Here is a 13,040-nt window from a genome sequence, read left to right as displayed (position 1 = left end):
TTGGTAACACTTTAGTTCGGTTATTATTGCTGCTACTGTCATTTTATATGTAAATTTATATGGGAAATGGTACATAATAATATAATTCATATTACGATACATGACGTTCGATTGAGCTTATATAAACTTGGTATTCTACTTATCTTTAGTAACATTTCTGATGTGGTATCATGGAGCGCATATAAAGTGGGTGCATGGCTTCTATAGTACCATATATAATACACCACTTTCTGACGTTCGATTGGGCTCATATTTGATATATACTTGCTTAATTTTGATGACATTGCAATATTATGGTACCATGAAGCCATGAAGCATATCAAGTGGTACCATACCAAATATAGCACCATATTAGATACATGGCGGTCGATAGGGCTTAAACTTGGTATACTACGTATCTTCGGTGACATTGTAATTTTATGGTACCATAGAGCATATAAACTGGTACCTTCTATAGTACCATATTATGTTACCACTTCCTGATGTTCGATTGGGCTCATATTTGACATATACTTGTGTATTTTTGATGACATTGCAATATTATGGTACCTTAAAGCATATCAAGTGGTACCATAATATAGTACCATACTACATATGTACAATGTACATGGCGTTCGATTGGGCTTAAACTTGGTAGACTACGTATATTCGGTGACATTGTAATATGATGGTACTATGATGCATGTAAAGTGGTACCTTCAATAGTACCATATTATGATACCACTTCCTGACGTTCGATTGAGCTCATATTTGACATATAATTTCGTATTTTTGATGACATTGCAATATTATGATACCAAGAACCATATCAAGTGGTACCATAATATAGTACCATATTACGTACATGGCGTTCGATTGGGCTTAAACTTGGTATACTACGTATCTTCGGTGACATTGTAATATTATGGTACCATGGAGCATATAAAGTGGTACCTTCTATAGTACTACATTATAATACCACTTCCTGACGTTCGATTCGGTTCGTATTTGATATATACTTGCGTATGTTTGATGACATTGCAATATTATGGTACCATGAAGCATATCAATAAGAGGTACCATAATGTAGTACCATATTACGATACCATTTCCTGGTGTTCGATTGGGTTTAAAAACTTGGTATACTACGGATCTCCAGTGACATTGCAATATTATGGTACCTTGAGGCATATCGAGTGGTACCATAATATAGTACAATATTATGATATCATTTCCTGGATTGCGATTGGGCTCAAATTTGGTATACTTGCGTTTCTTTATAAAGATTTGTTTAATTAATAATTTTAATTTATTTTACGAATTTTAATTTATTGTACAATGTCGTGACAGCAACTTTTATACCGAGTATGATAATATTAATTGTACCTGTGTCACTCTTTAAAATCTAACGAGGTCTATACACCTAAATAACGTGGCAAACAGAAGAAATTTGTTATTATAGTGTTACGGATTCCGTGGCTCCACTATTTAAACTCACGATAAAATACTTAACGAATTTATTTGTTTCACTCTGTACACACAACTTATACTATTTACAACACAACTTATGCAACTACTATTACTCTAACGGTATTTCGCGGTATTTTCAAACTTTAGACTTCAAACTTCAAACTTGTCCAACTGTCAAAGCGCGGGCCTTATATACCCCCTGGCGGTTGTTTCTAGATTTTTCTAAAGAATTCTATAATTTTCTTTACTTTCTGGCGAATGCGCCAGGTTCCTCAATGCACGTTGAGATTGTTTAGCAGTATGCAGTTATGCAACCAGTAATACACCTTGACATTGCCCCCTTCTCAAATTTGATCGTCCCGATCAAGGTTTCCTGTCTGGTATCTCTTCAATCGATCCAGATGAACTACTTTCATCTTACTTCTAGGGCTGCGTTGAATCCGGTACACAACATCATTTATCCTCTTGATGACTGTATAAGGACCTTCCCATGCTGGAGTTAACTTTGGGGACCTCCCTTTCTTGCGCTGTGGGTTATATAACCATACCATATCGTCCTGTTGAAATCCCGTAGAATTGGCTCTGAGGTCGTAACGAGCTTTCATCCGGTCACTGGCTAGCGTAATCTTACTTCTTACGGCCTTATGAATTTCCATTAACCTTTCCTTCAGTTCATCCGCGTAGTCCTCTACATTTGTGGTGCCGTCGTCTGGTGATCCGAACACCAAGTCACAAGGCAACCGTAATTCTCGACCAAATAAAATCTTCGATGGTGAAAGTCCGGTGGTGTTGTGAACTGCACTTCTATACGCCATTAGGAACAGCGGTATGTGTTGATCCCAATCTCTTTGATGTTCGGCCACCATTTTCGAGAGGTGTTCTTCAATGGTCTTATTGAATCTTTCGACCATCCCATCAGACTGCGGATGTAAAGCTGTTGTCCTAGTCTTGTGAATACCAAGCAGATCACACATCTTCTGGAACAGTCTTGACTCGAAGTTCCTTCCTTGGTCAGTGTGAAGCTCTAAGGGAATTCCAAATCTACTGAAGACATTATTGACCAATACTTCAGCTACATCGATGCTTCTTGGTTTGGAATGGCAAAAACTTCTGGCCATTTACTGAAATAATCCATCGCCACTAAAACGTACTTGTTGCCCTTGTGCGTTTCAGGGAATGGGCCTGCAATGTCAACAGCGATTCTTTCGAATGGCAGTCCAACGTTATATTGTTTCATTTTTCCCCTAGATCGAGTGCTTGGTCCTTGGCTGGCTGCACAAATTTTACATTGTCGACACCATTTCTTGACATCTTCGCAATAATCCACCCAGTAAAAGCGATCTCTCAGCTTGCTCAAGGTCTTGTTTACCCCAAGATGGGCTCCAGTTTTACCACCGTGAATTTCTTCCAATACCTGGGTAACTTTCTTCCTTGGTACCAGTAACTGAGTTGTTACTGTGCTGCCATCCGCACTTTCCCATGTGCGCTTTAACAATCCATTCTCAATAACCAGTGAATTCCACTGAGCCCAGAGAGCTTTGAAAACGAGCCCTCTGTCCGCAATATCCTGCCACGGTGGTCTCTCGCCGTTACCTTCCTTGAGCCGTAGTATTGCTCCGATGTCTGGATCTTCCATTTGATCTTTCCTCAATTGTGTCGTCGTCCACTGTTCATCGGTTCCAAGTTTAAAACTCCTTATCATGACAGTGCCTTCACGTTGTTCCGTTTTACAGCAGTGCTTACAATCGGTTTGACAGGGTCTTCTGGATAAACCGTCTGCGTTACCATGCATTTTTCCAGCACGATGTTGGATGGTAAAGTGATACTGTTGGAGCTTCTCGAGCCATCGTGCTATTTGACCTTCAGGTTGTTTCATCTCCATAAGCCACTTGAGAGCCGCATGATCTGTCCTAATTAAAAATTCTTGGCCGTACAGATATTTATGAAAATGATCAACTGCCTTCACAATTGCTAGCAGCTCCTTCCGGGTAACGCAGTAATTCCTTTCTGGTTTGGATAGAACTCGACTGTAATATTCTATCACTCGTTCTTCGCCATCTTGCACTTGTGATAGCACTGCACCTATGCCGATATTGCTGGCGTCGGTATCCAGGATATACCTCCCTTGTTGTTGCGGGTAGGCTAGAATAGGACTTGAACATAAAGCCGCCTTAAGTCTTCCAAAGGCTACATCACAATCGGTGTTCCATTCGTAGCCGACTTCATCACCTGTAAGTCTATGTAAGGGTGCAGCTATATTGGCAAATCCCTTGACAAATCTTCTGTAATAGGTGCATAAACCCAGAAAACTTCTAAGTTCATGTTTGTCGCGAGGTTTATGCCAATCCTTGATTGCAGCGATTTTCTTCTGGTCGGTGTAAATTCCGTCTGCTGAGACTACATGGCCGAAAAATTCCACTTGTCGCTGGAATAAGCTACACTTCTTCGGGTTCAAGTACAGGTGAGCATTCCGTATGCGGCCGAAGACTTCTTCTAAATTTCGCAAATGCTCCTCAAAAGTTCTTCCCATAACCAATACATCGTCGAGGTAAACCAAGCACGTTTTCCAAGTTAATCCTCTTAACACCACCTCCATGAGACGTTCGAAAGTGGCTAGAGCATTGCATAATCCAAACGACATGACCTTGAATTGGTATAGTCCGTTTCCTGTAGAAAAAGCCGTCTTTTCTTTGTCTTCCTCGTCCAGACCAACTTGCCAGTATCCACTCTTTAAGTCGAGAGTGGAGAACCAGCACGAACCTGCCAAAGTGGTTAACGTGTCGTCTATACGTGGCAGTGGGTAGCTATCCTTCTTAGTGACGTCATTGAGCTTCCGATAGTCCACGCAGAATCGTGTACTACCATCTTTCTTCGTCACCAAAACAACAGGAGATGACCATTGACTCGATGATTCTTCGATAACTCCATCTTCTAGCATCTTATCCACCATTCTCTCCATTTCTTGTTGTTTGGAAAGGGGCACCCTTCTAGGACGTTGTCGAATCGGCTGAGCATGACCAGTATTAATCCGGTGCTTCACAAAATCCGTTCTTCCACTGTTGTTCTTCTCAAAAATACTGCCATGCTTTAGCAGGAATGCTTAGCCTTCTGTTTCTCCTCATATGTTAGGTGATCCCATGGCTGTTCTAGATGTTTTAGTGTTTCTTTGGATGCCATTTGTGTAACAGCTGACGACACTTCATCACATCGGGTGACACTTCTTACAGGTTCGCAGATGGCTATCTTGTCACCTTTTTGAATCTTGACACAATTCGGGAAAACATTCGCAATTCTGATCGGTATATTCTTGTCGGTGTTCACCAATGACTTTCCTACTAAGTACCTATCTTGTTTCTTGTCGCCACTTTTTACCAGTCCAACACAGCACCCAGCGATTTTCTCCACTTTACCGAATACGATCTTCTCGGTATTACCAGGTATCACCACAGTTTCCGCTGATCTTACATCCATTCTGCCTGGTCCCTCGTCTGGAGATAACATGAACTCTTCATATCCAATATTTAAGATATTTCTCTGGTGATCGAACGAAAATCCATGTTGACGAATCATATCCATGCCCAAGATGAAGTCATCTTCAATATCTGCCACTAAGACGCTATGCTGAAACTTCAAATTTCCTAACTTCAGTTCGACGATAGCCTTTCCCCGTGCAACGGCCATTTCCCCCGTAACTGTACGTAAACACACTCTTCTTCCCAGAGACATCAGCTTCAATCCTTGCACTGAGTTAGCCCGCACCAACGATACCATAGCGCCAGTATCCACAGTCATTCGAATTCCCTTTCCATTGACTTTCCCGTCGATCACCAAGCTGTCAGCGGTTGTTCCTAGACTCCTAATGGAAAAAATCCTGGGGGCTCTGTTCTCCCCAGTCAATACTCGCCCCTTAGTATTGACTGATTTTAGTTTTCCTGGTGCCTACGTTCTCTGGATGCTGAACGGGATCGCATGAACGCGGCAATCCCGTTTGATGTGGCCATTCCTGCCACATCTATAGCACCTTATGTCCTGGGATCTTCTCTGGTTCTCTGTCTGGTTATTGTTGATTCCCTTGTTTATTAGTAGCTCACATAGTTTGTCGAATTTTCTACACATCTCCTCCAAACTTCTGTGGGTACTCTCGGGCTGTTCCTCTACCGTTACCGATCTTATCTTCGGTCTAGGGATGGCGCTAAAAGCAGCTTCGATTTCCAGCGCCCTGACCAGTGCTTCGCTGCTGGTAGAAAATCGGGATATTTGCAGCGCCCTCTGTAATTCGTTGTCCCTCAGTCCGCTGATAAAGCACTAAGCAGCGAGTTCCTCCCAAATCCTTCCGGTCCTTCAGGATACGCTGGTGTACCAGCCGACGTAAGTCTGCTTCAAATTCCTGCAGACTCTCTCCGGACCTCTGCAGGCGTGTCTTGATCTGGGCCTGGTAAAGTTGGCGTCGATGTTGGTCGCCATATCTTCTGTCCAGTGCAGCGACCAAAGTTTGGTATTCCTGCTGTTGGGCTGCAGGAATAGTTTGCAGCAGTTCCAGGGCAGGGCCACGCAGCGCGATGACAAGTGCCGCTGCTTTCTCGTGGTCGGTCCATCCGTTGGCAGCAGCCGCTGCTTCAAACTGGCGGTGGTACATCGTCCATGTCGTTTGTCCATCGTAGGTCGGGGCCTTAAGGTTCGCAGTTCCCGGAACACCAGGTGTTCTTACTTGTGCCTTGGTCTTCTGTAGGTCCATCTCCAACCTTTCTATCTTCTGCTGAAGGCGCTCCTCCAGATCTTCTACGGCTTCTTGGAAGTGGTTCTGCTGTTCCTGGCAACGTACTTCCAACATTGCTTGTTGCTGTGCCCCCAAGCTTTTCTGAAGTCGAATTTCTTGATTTTCTAAAGTTTTCTTAAGACGGTCCTGATCTTCTTGTCTTTCTTTCTGGCGGCGCGTTTCTATATCTTCTAAAACTTCCCTCCATTCATTCTTCTGACGAATTTCTAAATTGCCTAAAATTTTCTCAAGCCGGTCCTGTTCTTCTTCTTTGTCTTGTTGAATTTTCAAATCTTGGAAATTTTTTTCAAGCCGGTCCTGTTCTTCCTGTTTATCTTGTTGTTGTTGGAATTTCAAATCTCCGAAAATTTTCTCAAGCCGGTCCTGTTCTTCTTGTTTTTCTTTTTGTCGTTGTAATTTTTCCTCTTCTTTATCTTTTGCTTTCTCTTTTTCTAGTCGGGGCTCGCTCTTCTTCTCGTTCTTTACGGAGCCTTTCTTGTTCTTCTGCCTTCTCTCTTCTCATATTCTCCATAAAATCGCCCAATAATTTGCTTACTTCCTCCATTTTCTTCGCTTGCTCCCTTGTACCAACCATAAAAATACTCTAATTCGGTCTAAAAATCTTCCAATCCACTTAATTTCTTCTTAAAAATCCTCTTGAATCGCACTTCCGACACCAATTGTTACGGATTCCGTGGGTCCACTATTTAAACTCACGATAAAATACTTAACGAATTTATTTGTTTCACTCTGTACACACAACTTATACTATTTACAACACAACTTATGCAACTACTATTACTCTAACGGTATTTCGCGGTATTTTCAAACTTTAGATTTCAAACTTGTCCAACTGTCAAAGAGCGGGCCTTATATACCCCCTGGCGGTTGTTTCTAGATTTTTCTAAAGAATTCTATAATTTTCTTTACTTTCTGGCGAATGCGCCAGGTTCCTCAATGCACGTTGAGATTGTTTAGCAGTATGTAGTTATGCAACCAGTAATACACCTTGACAATAGTATTTTTTTAGTCAATTAACATTTTTTGTACTGCATTCTAATAAATTATTTCCACTATTATTAAACTTATATTTCATTACGTTCCAGCATTAATAAATATCATTATCAATCGCCCTGTACATTTTTAAAGGTAATTAAAGGTATTTTCTTATATAGTTAACAATATAAGGTAGTGTATATTAAAAGTGTATTTTATGAGTATATGTTTTGTAATAATATACTTAAAACAATTTTAAAAGCCAAACGAATAATTAATATAAGTGTATCTGACAAGAAAAGAAGAATAAAAAGAAACTATTATACCCCAGAAAAAGAATGTGATGCCAAATGAAGTCTTTTTGAATCTGGCAACTGTGCATATTTAGACGAGCTTCAAGGCCGTCGACGTGCCGTCGATCCGCGTCGATCCAAAACCGAAAGTTGAAAATTTCCAATTATATTCTGATTATGATATTGTCGCGCCATCTAGTATTTTATTTGTGCAATTTTAGCTCTCTCATTTCGAGTATTTTTCTGTTGCGTAGCTAGATATTCTGAGCTATTTGCTCTAGTCTCGCTAATTAATTTTGCCAGGCTTGGTCAGTACCAACATGGTACCAACCGAGCGACTATAAAAACGCTTAATTTGCAGGTAATAGTTCAATTTTAATCATCTATTGATGGTGCTAACGCGGTTAACGAAAGGCGCGACCAGTGTTTAAAAGTAAAGTGTTTTGATTTATTGTGGCGAATAGTGTTTTATTTTGCTAGGAAACACTGTATTATTTTTAGAGCATTAATATTGCAGATGATTTAACAAATAAAATTTTGATAATTTTGAATCCTGTAATTTTTTACAACTAAAAGTCAACCAAGGCATATTTCAGAAAAGACACAGTTTAAAAAATATACAAATATTATTTCGGTTGCATTAAAATATTACTTAAAATATATAAAAATAAATGCATTTATACTGAAATTAATATTTAAATAACAGAATTTATCTTATTTCAATTTTATTTTTACATTTTTTTTAAAAATCTATAAATTTTAATATTCTATTTTCCTGGCGCGTTCGCCATTTAATAGACTTTATAATGCCGATATAAAAAAATATCAATTTAAAATCATTTTTTAAAGAGAGAAACGCTAATATAACGGTATATAACATAGAGAGTGTCCACACAATCGGTCCATTAAAAATTATTTCGGAATCCAATTTAAAATATTTATTTTTTATTAAGTCGTATTATGAAATATATTTTCCATTTTCTGAACAAGTTGTGTGGAAAACTCTGCATTCTTTTATAAAGCATTAACATTGCGAATGATCATTAAGTAAAATTTAGATCATTTTGAATCCAGTAATTTTTTATAACTAAGACGTATTTCAGAAGACACAGTTTAAAAAATATACAAATGATTGAATTAAAATATATATACATAAACGTATTTATACTGAAATTAATATTTAAATTATAGAATTTATCTTATCTCAATTTTACTTTTACATTTTTTTAAAAAAATCTATTAATTTCAATATCCTCTTTTCCTGGCGCATTCGCCATTTAATACACTTTTGCTTTTGTAATGCCGATATAAAAAAATATCAATTTAAAATCCTTTTTTAAAGAGAGAAACATTAATCGGTCCATTAAAAATTATTTTGGAATCCAATTTAAAATATTTATTTTTTATTAAGTTGTATTTTGAAATACATTTTCCACTTTCTGAACAGGTTGTGTGGAACACTGTTGTGTTAACACTGCAAATAATCAATAAATAAAATTTAGATAATTTTCAATTCCGGTATTTTTTACAACTAGAATTAACTAAAATATATATTCTTGAAGAGATACTAGTTTTAAAAATATAAATATTTGAATTTTAACTTAAAATATATAAAACATTTGCGTTTGTACTAAGAATGTATGTACGAATAACAGAATTTAATCATTTTATCTAAATTTTACTTTAAAAAAATCATAGAATTAAAAAAATGAGATCAGTGTGATCAAAATGAAGTCTCCCTATCCTAAGTCTTTAATGGGGAATATACAGGAGGATCAAATAAGTAGGAGTACCAATAACAGCTGCAGTTGTGACAGAACCAGTACCATAAACCTATAAACAGAAATAAATGTATAATATTGTTTCCATCGTACAAACGATATTTACTAAACATCCAAAGACAAATACAATTTTTTCCAAATACAGTATGTCACCGGAGGTTATCTATGAAAATATGAACCCTTCCTGGACATAAACGGTACATTGTGAGACAGAAAATTGTAGAGAGAAACAAGCTCTATAACCTAGGATACAACATTTTAATGAACAGTGCTTTCCATAAAATCAATAAAATGAAAAATATACGAAATAATATACATGTTCTGATTTCTTTCGAAAATCGACATCTATGAAACTATGAACCATAGCTATGAACTTGCTATGAACCCTTCCTTTTTCTTAATGGTATTAAATTTATTTTTGTAAAGGATAGGCAACCAGTAAATCAGAATTAAAAAGAACTAAATTCAAAATTAATTCATTTTACGTGTACTTTAATTTTTTTAGGTTTATTTAACAACTTGATTAAACAAACCAAAAACTATTACAACTACATTTTTTTTCTATAATATATTAATTGATATAAAACTTACTTTTAATTCCTTGTAATCTAGTGTTTAGAAATACAAGATTGAGCTAAACTATGTCATGCTATCCTCCATTTATCATAAATCTTTATCTCCTGATGCGTATTTCTCTGCCTGCAGTTGATTTTCCCTTGGTCCAAGATTAAGCATCATAGCCCGATGGTAGGCAGGAGTGGGGAGTGCCAGCCGTACGCAAAGGCCGTACGTTATCGGATCCGGACCTAAAGGAACTAATTAAAAGACTAGTTCACGGGAATCTATTCAATCGGCAGATCCGAGATATAATACAAGGCGACGACGATGGATTCGGCCTTGTCTATTGCCACAGTCGGCGTAATTACCACAGAAAATCGTGTCGTGGATATTGTTTTTGATTTTTAGTTTGTTTTTTAAATATTTTATGGGAATGTTTCACTTTAGGTCCCTAAAATTAAGAAATATCTTACAAAAGGAAGTAGATATTCTGAATTTTTAGACAAAAACAAAAAGCTTGAAGTGAGGAAAAATGCAATTTTTCCTAAAATTGTTGTAATATTTGCGCCAATTGATTTGTGATATAGTTTTTTAAACTCTGATTTGAGTTTCTTTTTTATTTTTTTATCTGCAATAAAACTTACCTATATGTTTTTAACATACACAATTACACGTCTCATTATAGCTCCATACATTATAAAAATTATACAGATCATACTGTGAATAGTTTTGACTGACAACGAAACGCATTAGCAAGCAAGGGGGATGTCACTGTTAGTCGGGAACTATTGTGAACTAAAGACCTAGTTCAAGGAACTATTCCTCTGGAGGAACTAGAACTAAGGAACTAGTTCCTCCCAAGGAACTAGAATTCCCACCTCCAGTATTAAATTTATTTTTGTAAAGGATAGGCAACCAGTAAATCAGAATTAAAAAGAACTAAATTCAAAATTAAATACATAATTCATTTTACGTGTACTTTAATTTTGTTAGATTTATTTAACAACTTGATTAAACAATCCAAAAACTATTACAAATACATTTTTTTTTCTATAATATATTAATTAATATAAAACTTACTTTTAATTCCTTGTAATGTAGTGTTTAGAAATACAAGATTGAGCTAAACTATGTCATGCTATCCTCCATTTATCATAAATCTTTGTCTCCTGATGCATATTCATCTTCCTGCAGTTGATTTAACCCTTGGTCAAAGATTAAGCATCACCCGGCTCCTAGACATAGAGGGTGGTAACTTCCTTGGGTATTATTAAGCATCATCCAGTTCCTAGAGTGGTCACTCCCTTGGGTACCCATATATGCTATGCAGGTCCCCAATGGCCAAACATCAGAGTCAGAGAATGATCCAGGTGCCCTCTTTTGTGGAAGGATGCAGAAAGACACCGTTCTCTTGTGTGGTATTAACATGTCTAAAACAAAACGAGATATATTTAAAACACTCAAAACAAAATAAACAATTTACTATTAAAGTTTAGCAAATTATATCTAGCAACAGATACTGGCTTTTGTCAAAGCCCTGGGACTGTATGATGAGTTATGATTCAAGAAAGGGGGACACAATGGATCTGTAAGGTCGAAGTGATTAACCCCCCTCCCACTCATTCTAAATTCTATCTAGCAAAATATTTTTATTGATAAAACAAAATTATTTTTAATCATTAAATTAATAAAAACCATCTATTAAAGAATGAAAACGAGATATTGCTACCACAGATATTCTCATAATTTTCTAAGTTTCTCTAACAGTATGGAAATTAGGAAAACTATAAATGGGATTAACCATTTTAGAAGGAAAATGTTTTTTTAGAAGAAGCAAAAAAGTTTCTCCTCTCTCCAAGACAATCTCAACACATATATTAATAAAAATAAAACTTACTTTGAATTTCTTGTACTGCAGTAGTTGAAGATAGAGCTAAGCCTTTATATAAACCTCCTCTGATAAATCTTCGTCTCCTGATGTGATTTTTGATGTTTTACCTTCCTGCCCCCCAGCTAATTTAACCTATGGTCAAAGATAAACCCTCAGCCTCCGCCAGCTTTTAGACATGGAGGGTAGTAACTGTCTCGGGTACCTGTACTTGCTATGCAGGTCATTGATGGCCGAACATCAAAATTAGAGGATGATCCAGGTCTCCTCTTCTGGGAAAGGATACAGAAAGACACCAATCTCTTGTGTGATATTATTGACACACTGATTTATTCTAAAAGACGTAGAAAATATATATATATGCTTTTTTACCTGAACAATCAATTACGTCAAAACAATGGGTACTTACAGTTTACAGTAGATTAAACAGGCCTTAAGGGACAGAATAAGTTCAAATAGTGCACAGAAAAATCAACTTTTCTACCAGAAAATCAGAAAAATCGTAGAAGAACTTCCCACAACGGAAAACGTCGCCCAGTCATGATGATTTTTTGTTGCATAAATAATGCTGTGCCTAAAAGAAAAGATATATTCTACAGAAATAAAGTGTTTATTAGATTTATAATGATTTTATAACCGTTCAATTCGTTTTATATTAACAAAAACAAGACTTAGAATAGATCTTTGCAAAAATATAAAAATATTGGCGACATTTTTCAAAATGGCGCCACGGGCGTTCTTCTTCTTTTTCATGTATCAGGGCTGAAGAGAACAGTAACCACAGAATCGTCGGCCTTGTGGTCGAAACAGAGGGTCGAAATGATTGCGCGGCATTCTAGTAGACGCAAGGTCGCCGGTTCGATTCCGGCCTCGGACATGGGTGTTAAATGTGTGTGTGAGTCTGTATTTGTCCAATTTTAGGTAATGGTGTGGATCCGGTGGCTGACCTTGAAACGAGTTTCTGCTGCATATAGTCACAGACACTACGCATGCGCACATCTTCGATGTTGCCAGATTGTAAGTTATTCTGGAATTATTTTCAGTAGAAAACAAATATGTGCTTTTCAGTGTTTTTTGTCAATATATAACGTATGATCGAAAAAACGGCGTCCAGTTGTCTGGAAAATGACGATTGAGGACATTTCCCATATAAAATGACAGCAATCTTCATTTCATAGTCATCGGCTAACGCTATTTTTTTTCAATCATAGTACGCGGTATATTATTTATATCAAGGATTTATATTATTATTTTAATAGTTCGCACAACACGTGAACGCTTATTATGTATTTTCATAGTCAATAAAATTAAATAGAAAT

The sequence above is a fragment of the Sitophilus oryzae genome, unplaced genomic scaffold (genome assembly GCF_002938485.1).
Source record: "Sitophilus oryzae breed Bouriz unplaced genomic scaffold, Soryzae_2.0 scaffold_179_pilon_pilon, whole genome shotgun sequence".
NCBI lineage: Eukaryota > Metazoa > Arthropoda > Insecta > Coleoptera > Curculionidae > Sitophilus > Sitophilus oryzae.
This window is presented reverse-complemented; position numbering follows the sequence as displayed.